This window comes from Camarhynchus parvulus, chromosome 2, assembly GCF_901933205.1.
Source record: "Camarhynchus parvulus chromosome 2, STF_HiC, whole genome shotgun sequence".
Taxonomy (NCBI): Eukaryota; Metazoa; Chordata; class Aves; order Passeriformes; family Thraupidae; genus Camarhynchus; species Camarhynchus parvulus.
In genome coordinates this window covers 106577619-106589095 of record NC_044572.1, presented here as the reverse complement: position 1 = coordinate 106589095, position 11477 = coordinate 106577619, and the positions used below count along the sequence as shown (strand labels likewise).

The following is an 11477-nucleotide window of genomic DNA, read 5'->3' as shown; positions in this document are numbered from 1 at the left end:
GGTAGGGTGTCTTATTTCGACAGATTGTGAATTACTTTGGAGGTACCCCCAGTTTCATTAATCAGTTTGTTTCCCTGTCGATTTATATAGACAGTTTGTCAACAGATGTTGAATTAGTGCAGAACTCTGTACTGTCAAGCATGTTGTTGGGAATAAGAGAATTTTGTTTCTCTCACATTCAGGGAATGTGGGGAGACCAAAGGGCAACATGTAGAATCTACTTCTCTGACATTTAGTAGTCACGTGAAAGATAGTAAAATTGGTCCAAAAGAGGTTTTTGTAAGGGTTTTTTTTCAGTCTTCGTAATATCTAAGAGCAGTCAGTTGTAGCTGAGAAATCCAGACGCCACAGTAAGGATGGAAAAGATCAGCAGTATCCCTTAGTGAAAATTGGAAGACAAGAACATCACCTTCAAGATCTTTATGGATGCTTTTAAAGCATTTAAATCACACAGTTAAGGGGTTTTTTTCAACTCATTTTGTGTGGCCACTGTGATACCAAGAACTGAAAGACCAAAGAAACTGTCTCCCAGCTTGGCGATCTAATACAATAGGCTGTTCTCTTCCAGGAGGCATCATAATCAAGCATTATTTGGTGGAACAAAGATGAGTGTTTCCTCTTCTCTAGAATAAGACAAACTAGAAAGTGCAATGTTTCACAGCTTTTACAAACATATTGCAAAAGGCCTGGAAGAACAGGCTTCTTTTTTTTCAGAGGAACTTCCTCCTTTACAAACCACATTTCTACAGAAACCCTTCTGACACTGAGGACCTCATTAATCCATTTGTGGTCTGTGATTCTGTGGAGGGCATTCAAACCTCATTTTTGTAGTGAGATGAGACCACATTGGGGAAAGTGTGACGTCCTGACTTTTTAGATGGGCTATCCAGGAAGACAGCATAGGACAACTCACACAGGACAGGATCACAGGAAACCTGCAGTCCCACCTGCAGCACATGACTGGGTCAGCCATGGGGCCAGGCCAGGTAGCTCAGGGGTCTATCCAGTCTTGTCTTGAAAAGGCTCTATGCATGGAGCCTGTAAAACTGGATACATCTCCTCTAAGATATAAATGCATCATGTAACAGCATGAATACTCACATAAACCTGTTCACCCAGAGCTAGGGCAGAGGGGGTAAGAGAAGGGGAGATAATCTCAACCTTTCCATTCACACTTGTTAATGGAATTCCTCACCAGTCACTCAACTACAGAATTAACTCATTTTTTTTCAGAAATAAATTTTTCAGGATATCCTAAGGCATTTTGTAGCCCAGCAGCACTTGACAGAGTGGTATCTGCTATTTAAAGAACATTTTGGAATTGGAGTAAGATAATGTACCGACCTTCAAAAAAAAAAATTGCTGCTACTGTTTACTTTTGGCTGTCTTCTGAGAACAGGAGCCCATTAGGATAAAATAGTTTCACAGTCAACTCACTGAAGTGTTTAAGTCAAGTTTTTGGAGACTGCTTAAAAAACAAAACTTCGTAATAGCTGAAGAACCATAGACATTTTGAATTGCCTAATATTTTTGAATGAGCACACAGCTTGGTTAGAAAGGCTTTGATAATTACCCCAGCATACCAGTTACTGAGCAAATGAATTTTATACCAAGTTGCTAGTAGTTTTTTTAAAGAACAAAGCAAATGCCCTATAGCAATGCTTGGTAGAGGCAAATTTTAGCCTCCTAACTGAGGAAAAGGGAATATTTTAGGTGGTGTATTTCTAGCTAATTAGCTGAAAATGAAAAAAGCTCAAGGAAATAAAATGAAACTACTTGCTGAATAGTTTGTACCCTGGAGCAAAAGACACCTTCATAATGATAAAACGTTTTTAATCACCAAAGGCTTCTTTAATGGGCTCTATATTTATATATAACATGCTGAAACTATGCCAGTGTGGCCCATCCTAAAAGTCAGTGCAGCAAATGATAACAGCACTTGGAATGATTTTGGCTAATCTAAAAACGTCTCTGAAGGTCTATTCCTTCCCCTTTGGAAAAAGATCAGGCCAAACAGGCCCTGCTACATGAGCCAGGGCCTTTATATTAAATTTTTCTTTAAACATAAGAATCTCAAATTCTGACTCCTTGAAATGTGTGTATATGTGCAGATGGCTGTGCTAGCTTTGCAGAAAATTTTGAAAAATGAAAAATGGAAACCTAGGCTGAGTGGAAATTTCAGCAGGTGAGGAGGGTTGCTTAACAGATTACAGCAATGATATATATGGTTTCTGCCCCATGGTTTGAGCACCCACAAATTTAAGGGCCATACACAGTGCACAGTCCATGGAGAAGCAGCTCTGAGTGTGGACCTACCTACCTACCCTCCACACCATACTTTCCTCAATGGCTGTTCCTGAAAATCTACACAGAAAGTGTGTAAAGAGCCTAAATTGGTGTTATTGCAGAGTAAAGGCGGTTTTTTTCAGCAAATTGACCTCTAATTTTTGGCAGGTTGGAGTTTGGATTCACAACCTGTTACCTTTCTTCTCTAAGTGCTCTGACTGCTCCTGTTCCTGTGAGAAGGCATCACCACCTGGCTGCTGTCTCACTGCTTTCAGAGGATGATGCTGCTTCTTTAACTCTTGAGCTACTCATCTACCAGAATTCATGGGAAACATGCAGAAACCTGCCAAGAAGAGTTTCTGATGTAGGCGCTGGCTCCGCACCAGCCCTGCTGCCACAGACAGACTGCCGCCACCCTTTTGTAATTTGCTTCTTTTTTGCTCCATGTCAGCCTTCAGAAGGTGCTGATTACAGTTACGTAGTTGATGAGCTTCCTAATCCAGTGTCTAATTTCACCTGCATGTTGAATTTTTAATCTTTAATCTGGTAAAGATTCCTATATCAATAGCTGGACTATACCCTCTGCACCAGGACAATCTGTATGGAACAAGTATTATCAAAACTAAGTGCATTAGTCTGGAGTTCTTTGTGGTTTGGGAGTTTTCTTGTTTGGTTGGTTTTTTTTACTAAGTTGTAAAACAAGACTTGGCTTTTATCCCAAAGCAATTAATTTATTCCATTAACTGGAAAAAAAAATCTGATCTATTCAGTGTTATATATAAGTTTATTTAGTTGATGGATACAGCCTGAGTAGATCAATCTGAAGAAATATGTTTGCTGCATGTACTTACTGAGTGAAATTAAATCTACAACACCCAGAAGGTTAATCTGTATATCCTTACTAGAAGCTTCAGTGACCTTCATTACAATCTTCTGAGTGTATTTCATCCGGAAACTAAAATTCAGCTGGCATGTTGTTTTTCTCTAAAATCTCACTGGCCATCGGGGACTAATAGATCTATAATTTAAATATAAGGTTGCATTTTTTGTTGTTAAGGCATATGGTTAGCATGGGATCACATCCCTGCCAGGTTGTCTAAAAGGGGAAATATGCTCAACTCTCCTGAAAAAGCAAAAAAATGCCATATTTTACTTCACACTCTCCTTCTTCCCCTTTTACTTCTACTAGGCAGCCAGACAAGCTATGGGTGTGAGGGATGGTCATTATTCACTAGAACTTTAAAATGGATCCATGATTGGGTTAAAGGGAAAAATCTCTCTCCCTAGGCTTTCTCTGAGCTGCTAGCTCCTATAATGAACTGTGACTAGGGAGACCCTTAAGTGAGATAAACCAGAGAAAATGTATAGCACCACGGTGAGGTTATATGTAGTCGCTCAACCCAAACTAAGCAGGGGCAGGACAGTTTAGCACCTGGATTGGAAATCCAAGGGAACGCTCCTGCACACAGATCCTGGAGCACTGTAACAGCACTACGGCTGTTACAGATCCTGGAGCACTTTTCAACTAACACCTAAGCTTTGGACAGGGTAATTACACTCTCTGCCTAGTTAACCCTCCTTGGAAATCTGAGCAGCGCCCAGCTCTCTACCCTCTGCTCTGAGACACTGGATTTCGGCTGGTGGGCGTTGCTCAGCTTCCTGCCGAAGGCGGTGCTGCGCTGGCTGGGGAAGAGATCCCTGCGTGTGTCTCAACAGTGCGTGAGATGATTTGAAACCTGTTGGAGTAAAAGATGTTGCAAAAACATGAATGGTTACATTACTGTTACTCCAGGAGAGGCCTCGATGCCATAAGCGAGCAATGGGGCAGTGAATCAAGGAGCATTTTAGTAGTATCTGTCTGCTGGGGTAGTTCTAGGAACACAGCCCTGGAGCTAAACGCCTAAAGGGGACAGACACGGAAGTCGTTTGAGCGCGGCTTTGGAAAGTCAGAACTCTGCCGTGCTTGCCTCACCTTAGCAAGGGCTAAGAGCTATTTCTTCAAGGACTCCCCTGAAGAAATGTAAGCAAAGCGATAATGCCATTTATCTACATGGTTGGTCTATTGTCACAATAAGCAGATAAGGTTTGCAAGGCACACGTGAAGCTCCAATAAGCACTAATTAAACATTTTTCTCTGTCATCCCGTTTCCCATAGACAGCAATAAAGTTTCTACCCTACCTGTTTTAGTAGCTAATTAAAGCTATGAGTTGCTTCTTCTGGCAGCTTAGACATATTTATTCCCTAGCACGGGGAGAGCTACCCCTGGATACGTAGCAGCAAACAAAAACCTTTGAGCAAAGCTCTTCCTCTGCGGGCGGCGGGGAGGGAGCGCGATGCCACGGGCGGAGCGGACGCACACGGCGGTGGCCGGCGGGACTCACCTGCCCCGCGGGGACCCGCCCGCTGCGCCCGGGGGTGTCCCTGCCCGCCGGGGCCCCTCCCCAGCCCGCCCGGCCCCAAAGTTTGGCCAGGAAAGTTTGTGTGCAGGCGCCGCGGCGGCAGCGCCTCCCGGGAGCGGCGGGAGCGGCGGGCAGGTGAGGGGCTGCCGCCGGGCGCCCACCGGGGGCGGGCGGCAGGGTGGGCGAGCTTGCGGCCGGGTCTGTGTCCCCCGCGGCCCCGGCAGCAGCCGCTCCCCGCCGGCACCGCCCAGCCCCGGGCGCCGGGACGCGGAGCCGGAGGCGGTGGCGCGGCCGTCCCGGTGCCTTCAGCGCGGAGCGGCCCTGCGGGATGAGGGTCAGCCCCGGCGTGTCCCCGGCGTGTCCCGGGCGAGGGGATTAGCAGCGGGAGCGGCCCCCAGGGGCTGCGGGGTCCCCAGAAGTTGAGGGGATCGCAGAGCCCCCGCTGGGGCTCCGCGCACCGAGCAACTTTTCTGCTGACTCCCTACACCCACACACACCCCCCTCCTTCGTCACACAGCGGGAATCCGGAATTCGTGGCACGTCTCCAAAATAAAAAAAATGGACTGGTATTTTGCCTGTGCGTTTTCTAGCAGTAGAGTGAATGTAGTAGGCTGCGAGTCTTGTTGGCATGCTGATAGCCCCTCGGTTCACTGCAGTCCGTAAACAAGACCATGTCATTTCAACAGTTCAAAAAAGGGAAGATCTGGCTTTGACACAGTGCTTTTGCTGATGTTCCTTATCCTGACAGTGGGAAGAAATCCCACCTATAATTCTGTTAGAAGACTGAGAGCCATCAAGTTGCTGTCTTGTGAGCAGTGTTTTTGTTTAACTTCCCAAAATCCAGGTGACTTCCATGGGACTGCTCGCTGACTCCCAGGAGTGCTACAGACAGGTAAGAGCTAAGCATGCCAAACTTGCCTTTTTCTGCTGAGGTCCCTCAGTCCTGACTGGCAAATGTTACTGAGAATATTAATGATTTTTCGTTTTTGCAGCAAGATGTCCAGTAGCTGTAGGATGAAACCCTTGAAACTGAATATCCTGGTGAAGTTCCAGACCTGATGCTTTCACTGTCTTCTCTGCTGTCTGTAAGTAACCAAAACTTTCCATGATGCTGGTGTGTCAACATGAATACACATGGCATTTATCTGTTCTTAACACAAGCATAACTTTTGTTTGTCTAAAACTGCAGCTTTAAATTAATCTGCAGGTGTCTGAGGCAAGTTGCTATGTGCACTAAACCAACATGGTCTGAAGTTTAGCAGGATTTATGGTGGAGGAGCAGGACCAGGTAAATGGTGTGTGTGTTCTCAGAAGCAGAGTCTAACTTGTGCCCATTGTTTCATTTAAATGGATTTTTTTTCCTTTGGAAATACATCAAAAGGATAATGAGGAACTAGTGATGTTAATAGTTTAAAATGGCGAAATCAAATGCAAACCATGTTTTCTTTGCCATGTTATTAATTTTGTATAGTGTGTTGTGTGCTCTGAAGTACATTTGAAACAAAATATAATTGCTATAACAACATTGTGGTCTGCTATATAACAAGGGAGAGTGAGGTGGAAAAATGTTAAATATATACAAGTTGACTGGGTGGGAGGTTACTTTGGTGATGTTGATGTTTGGAATTTCCTGACTGCTATTAAAATTTCAAAATTTTAAGCTCTATTTTTTAAAGGGGCTTTATTGTTTCATAATTGACAGTGGGTGAGTGAGAATACTCACTTTGATGAAAACAGGTCTCTCCTTTGAAGAGAAATCCCTATATATTTCATAAAAAAATATTTCATTATTTGTGTCTTATGGAGCTCTTAGAGAATTCTCTTAACTTGATTTGCAGTGTTGGTAGGTAGTAATCTTCTGTTATTGCCAGTAATAAAAGTTGTGCAGGCCAGATGGTGTCTTCAATTATACTTTTACACAGCCTTCTTATGAGCAACTCTTCAGATGAAGAAGTTGCTGAGGTGTCAGCAGGACTGATGTAACAGTGGGCCCGTATGCTCTCTATATACCCCTATTAAATTTCTATGGACAGGAAAAACTCCCTTATGGGAATTTTGGTTTAGTTTGGGCTTTGTTGTTTGATTTTGTTATCTGGGGGGTGTTTGGTGAGGGGTTGGTTGGTTGGTTCAGTGTTTTTTTAATTTTTACAAAGTTTCTCAGCACCACTGTTTTGACTATCTTGATCTGCTTACTCAGTTAATTCAAATTTCTGTAAGGCCTTTGACTTCACCCAGCCATAAAACTCAGCTTAATTTGCTCGGAGATAAGAAATGGCAAATACTGTATGTTTATTTCTAGAAGCCTCTGTAATAAACCAGAACAAAAAGTAGTACTGCCTGATGTGAGGAACTGTGCAAGCATTGTTAGGAGCTGGAGGTCTGCCTTGTGCCAGTCGTTGTGAAGCCAGAAAGTTGAGATGTGGGCAGCGGAAAGGTGATCCTGGAGGATCATCTGCGTGTGAAGTAGGACATGAGCTAACAGATGAGAAGTGAGGGAGGAGGGGGAGCGCTGAAGTGAGAAGATATCCTTGCTTCCTTCTTCTGATTGAGCTGAAAGTAGTCTGGTCCAGTGTCCAGCAGAACATTCCTCACTGCAAAATTTTCCTGCCATGATAACTCTGGTGGAGGTATCTGAAAATGTAGTGCTTCTTGAGGTAAGGATGGAGGGAAGAAAATGAAAAACACCAAAAAAATCCCCAAACTGTGCAGTTGCAGTAGCTTTCTGTGTTCTTTTTTTCATTTTGTTTTCATCAATTCAGTTGTGTCTAAGGAGATACTGAGTGGGTGGGAATTTACAGTATGCCACAGTAATATGAATGTTTTGACCATTATAAAGATTGTCTGGGTTTTTTCATCTGAATTTTGCTGGTTAACCCTGCATCTTGATATTCTTTATTTCCAAGTGAAGGGAAAAAAGCTGAAATTAAAAGGAAAGTTTCTAAATAGGTGGCAACTTAATGTTTTGCATTGATTTTGGAACTAGGTGATGGTAAGGGTTATGGTGGCAAGGAAATCTAAAGTTAGCCAAACATTCTGACCAGATGCCATTGGTTTCATGTGGTCTAGAATAGGAAGGAGCCAAGAATGGTACCTGAGTGCTGAGGTGCCTCTCCTCAGCTGCAGGTATATTTGATTGAAAGGAAGAAAAATTGGATGATGTACTGTAAAATTTCTAAATTTTTGCTGTGTTTGTCATTTAAGGCACATAGTGCTATTGTCTGCCAGATTTACTACTTCTCCATGATGGATAAGGATATGTAGTAGTCTCCAGTACTCAAAAGAACTTGAAATTTTGGGGTGCATATCTTGAGCTCAAACAGGTGGGGACACTGGGGTCCATACATCCCAAAGAGATGGGGATGATGTTGGGCAAAAGCAAGAATCTAGTTCAGCATAGGTGGAAGGCACAGAGCAGTTTCTCAGGCTACATTAGTTCCCTCATAGCAAGAACCATCCAGCAAGGATGGTCAAGGTATCACCCAGGGGAGCCATGTCCCCCAGAACTAGAAGCAAAAACCAAGGATTCACAGCTTAAGTAGGGATGCTGAACCTGTGTCTGGATATGGCTGATCTCTTTTGAAAATACTTGGCTTGAAAGTAACTGCTTCTTGGCTTTTCACAGCCACAAGAAAGCATTTATCTTGATTAAAGAATATTTGCAGGTATTTCCTCTTGCCCAGTTGCCTGAGAGTGTAATCCACGACCACCACTTTTTAATACAAAAGAAGAAAATTTGTCAGTGTTGTGCAGCCATTTTTCAAGTTCTTCTAGAAGACTCACAGATGCAGACTTTTTTAAATGTCACTGTAATTTTTTCATATGGGGGTTACAAATCACTGTGTTAAATAAATTAAACTACTCATTCAAGCTGAAAAGCCTTTAAAATCTTATAAGGTAGCAGAATAGTTGGGTTTGATGTATTTAGATTCTAACCTGAGCTAAAATCAGTAGTCTTAATTTAATGTTACTCTTGTTTAAAATTAATCTTAAAAATTAGTCAATATGTAAATGAAGAACACAGTTTCATATAAATTAAATTTAAATAAATTAAACTAATTGCAAGCAGCGTGTAAACTCTTGATACAAAGATAATTACAGTGACTGTGATGGTGGAGTGAATCTGCCTTAGGGTGTGTTTGGTAGTTCAAAACGAAAAAAAAGAAAAACACCTTGAACTGCTGTTTCCTTTTACAAACTTCTTTCCACTCAAAACCAAAACTAACCTAGCAGAAAAACATCTGTTTTCTTATTAACAGATTAAATAGCTTAAAAAAAGGAGCTTAAAAGTGCTCCTTATTTTACTGTGCATTTTCATCATCACCTTTCAAGGCTTGTAGGTGGTGCTGCATGCAACCATGATGATGTTTGGGCAAGGTCAGCTCTATATCCTGTGCTGTCATGGGTCATGGATGTATGTGATACCAGTGAATGCTAAATGAAAACCATTGGCACAGTTCCTTGGGTAAATTCTTTGTGGGCTGTAATTTGGTTAAACTTGGTCAGAAAGTGCTCATGGTGGTGGCAAGAGCTGGGCAAACAGGGAGAATGAGAGCAAGTGGCTGGAGAGAGCAGCAGTGCCAGCCTACCAGTGTCAGAAATGTTCACGGAGATGTGGTGTGAGATACTTTCCTTTCAGCATCGTCCATGTGGCCTGAGAAAGCTTTGCTTGCCCACTCAAGAATGCTGTTTTTCAGAAAGAAGGGCTGAATATATGGGAGCTTTGTGTAGTCAGAGATAGAAGAAAGCAACACCACAGAAGTGGGCTTATTTGGAAGCATGCACTGTCATTGTGTATGTCTGTATTCCTCATCTTTTTATTATGAGAGAAACTTGCAAATCCCAAAGAGCAAGAAACTGATTCCTACTTTCTAGTAACTATAATTTAAGTAATTTATTTCAAAGATATATTCAGACCCTCATATCTTTTTATTTGCTGCTTTTTTTTCTCCTAATACAGATGCCTACAATGTCCTGTTACATGAACAACACAGCTTTTGTTTGTGGGAAACAGAAGAGGTTTGTATTCGTCGATTCTACGACTGGTGGTTCTTGAAGCATTGCTTATGCTGGGAAGCTTCTGTCTCCTCAGCAGAGCGACTTCTAAAGACATGCAAACAGTGCAGTTGCTGCAGCACTGAAGTTAGGTGCAAAGCCCTAAGTAACTTTGTAGCATAAATAAAGAGCACTGCAAGTCTGAGAGTGCTGAGAGCGCTGTAAGAAAAAAAAGGTGCAAGTGATAACAGCTAATGAAGATCTGTGTGAAAGGAGGCTCCACTACCCACAACTATAAAAAAAGCATTTCACAGCATTCCCCAAGCATTTTCTTGGTTTTTGCCCAATTTTCACTGCTTCCTTCCAATCCTGTGCATCATCACAATAGCTGCAAACAGGTACTTGTATATAACATATAAGAAATTCCCTCTCTGTAGAATCAACGTAGAAAGAGCAAGGTTAAGAATGAAGCCTCTGTCACCTTCCTTTCATGTGCATGGTTTGAACCAGTTGCTTCATGACCCTTAGAAAAAAACTTCAGACAGAACATTTACATTCTGTTAATGTCTAGTTATCTGTCTTCTGCAGAACAATTACACATAAAATGATTAATATTTAAACCTGGCCTACATTTTCTGCAGGCAAGTTTGTACTTAAGAGAAGTGTATAATTTAATGGCACGGAATTGGAAAAACATATGAAAAGTGCTGAACAGTTTTGTTGTTCTTGAAATCTTTTGCATCTTTCTAACATAGTTACTTGTTCATTCAACAGCTGTTTTTAATGGGAGCTCCTGCTAAGCTTTATGTGTACTGTATTTTTAGAAACTCAGCAATTATAGATGTAGCAGTGCTGAGTTATTAAAAAATACAAACTTGTGGAACATGGAATACTTGTATGATTCAAATAACATTTAAGTGGCTGCATTTTCTTTTTTGTGTATTTAACAGATTTATCTTTCAAATATCTTCCAGTTGGCTGTATTCCTTTAAAAGCTTGAGTTTTTCCTAGAATTCTATGTGTTAGTTCATCAGACACTTCTGTCATATGTACTGACAAAAGTGACCATTATGTTGAATTTTAAGGCATTTTCTTTGCTGTGCAGGCCAGTTTCAACAACAGCTCTTCAGCTTCTAATAATGCACTTTCAAAGTGAGCACATTCTTATTCAGGTTAAGGAGTTGTCCTCTAGTGATCCATGTTCTGATTTTATAAAATGAATTTTATGACCCCTTTGTGGCACATGCAGGGTATCAGGTAAATCGCTTTCTCTGGGCCCACTGCTGTTCAATAAAGAAATCTTTTTGATAAGTTTTTACAGTTCAGCTCATTTCCATTAAACTTTTGGCAAGAATTGAGTTCCTGACAAGTCCCTCTCCATATTGCAAAACAGAGCTGAATAAAAAGATGAGCCGTTAATTAATTTTTTGCTCTTTTACTGATACCATCTTATGCTGCCATTTCCTAATCCTGCAAAACTCAAAACCTTGGGTTCATATTTGAGGGTGGATATCATTGTGTGACTCCTTGATGCACAAGCTGAACCGATGCTGGGGCTCTGCGAGCCGAGTGGTTGTGTTGTGTGGTGACCCATCCTTAGGGACACATGATTACACAGTCCAGAAGCAGAGAAGCTGGGTTGCCCATCACAGGGGGCTGGCAGCCTCCTGGAGTGTGACCCAGCCACCTGGAAGGCGCAAGCTCCTCGCTGTAACTTCCCAGCTGTGGTGGTTGGTGGGCAGAGTGGGGCATTGGTGTGACACCCAGTGACCTCATTTGGGTCATCACCTCCCTCTCTT

General features: G+C 42.2%; 1 protein-coding gene across 5 annotated transcripts in view; it reads left to right on the top strand.

Annotated features, from left to right (window-relative positions):
• The first annotated feature begins 4726 nt into the window (after positions 1-4726).
• The window catches only part of CHST9 (carbohydrate sulfotransferase 9), an 86396-nt gene continuing 79645 nt past the window's right edge, over positions 4727-11477 (top strand). The window contains exons 1-4 of one of the 5 annotated variants that reach the window (XM_030971813.1): positions 4727-4821; positions 5531-5578; positions 5679-5771; positions 9644-9702. The gene's annotated coding sequence lies outside the window, so the exon portion shown is untranslated. Of the gene's footprint in view, positions 4822-5293; positions 5579-5678; positions 5772-5924; positions 5975-9643; positions 10077-11477 lie in introns of those variants that run through there. The other 4 variants (XM_030971811.1, XM_030971812.1, XM_030971814.1 and 1 more) reach the window with 4 other exon arrangements.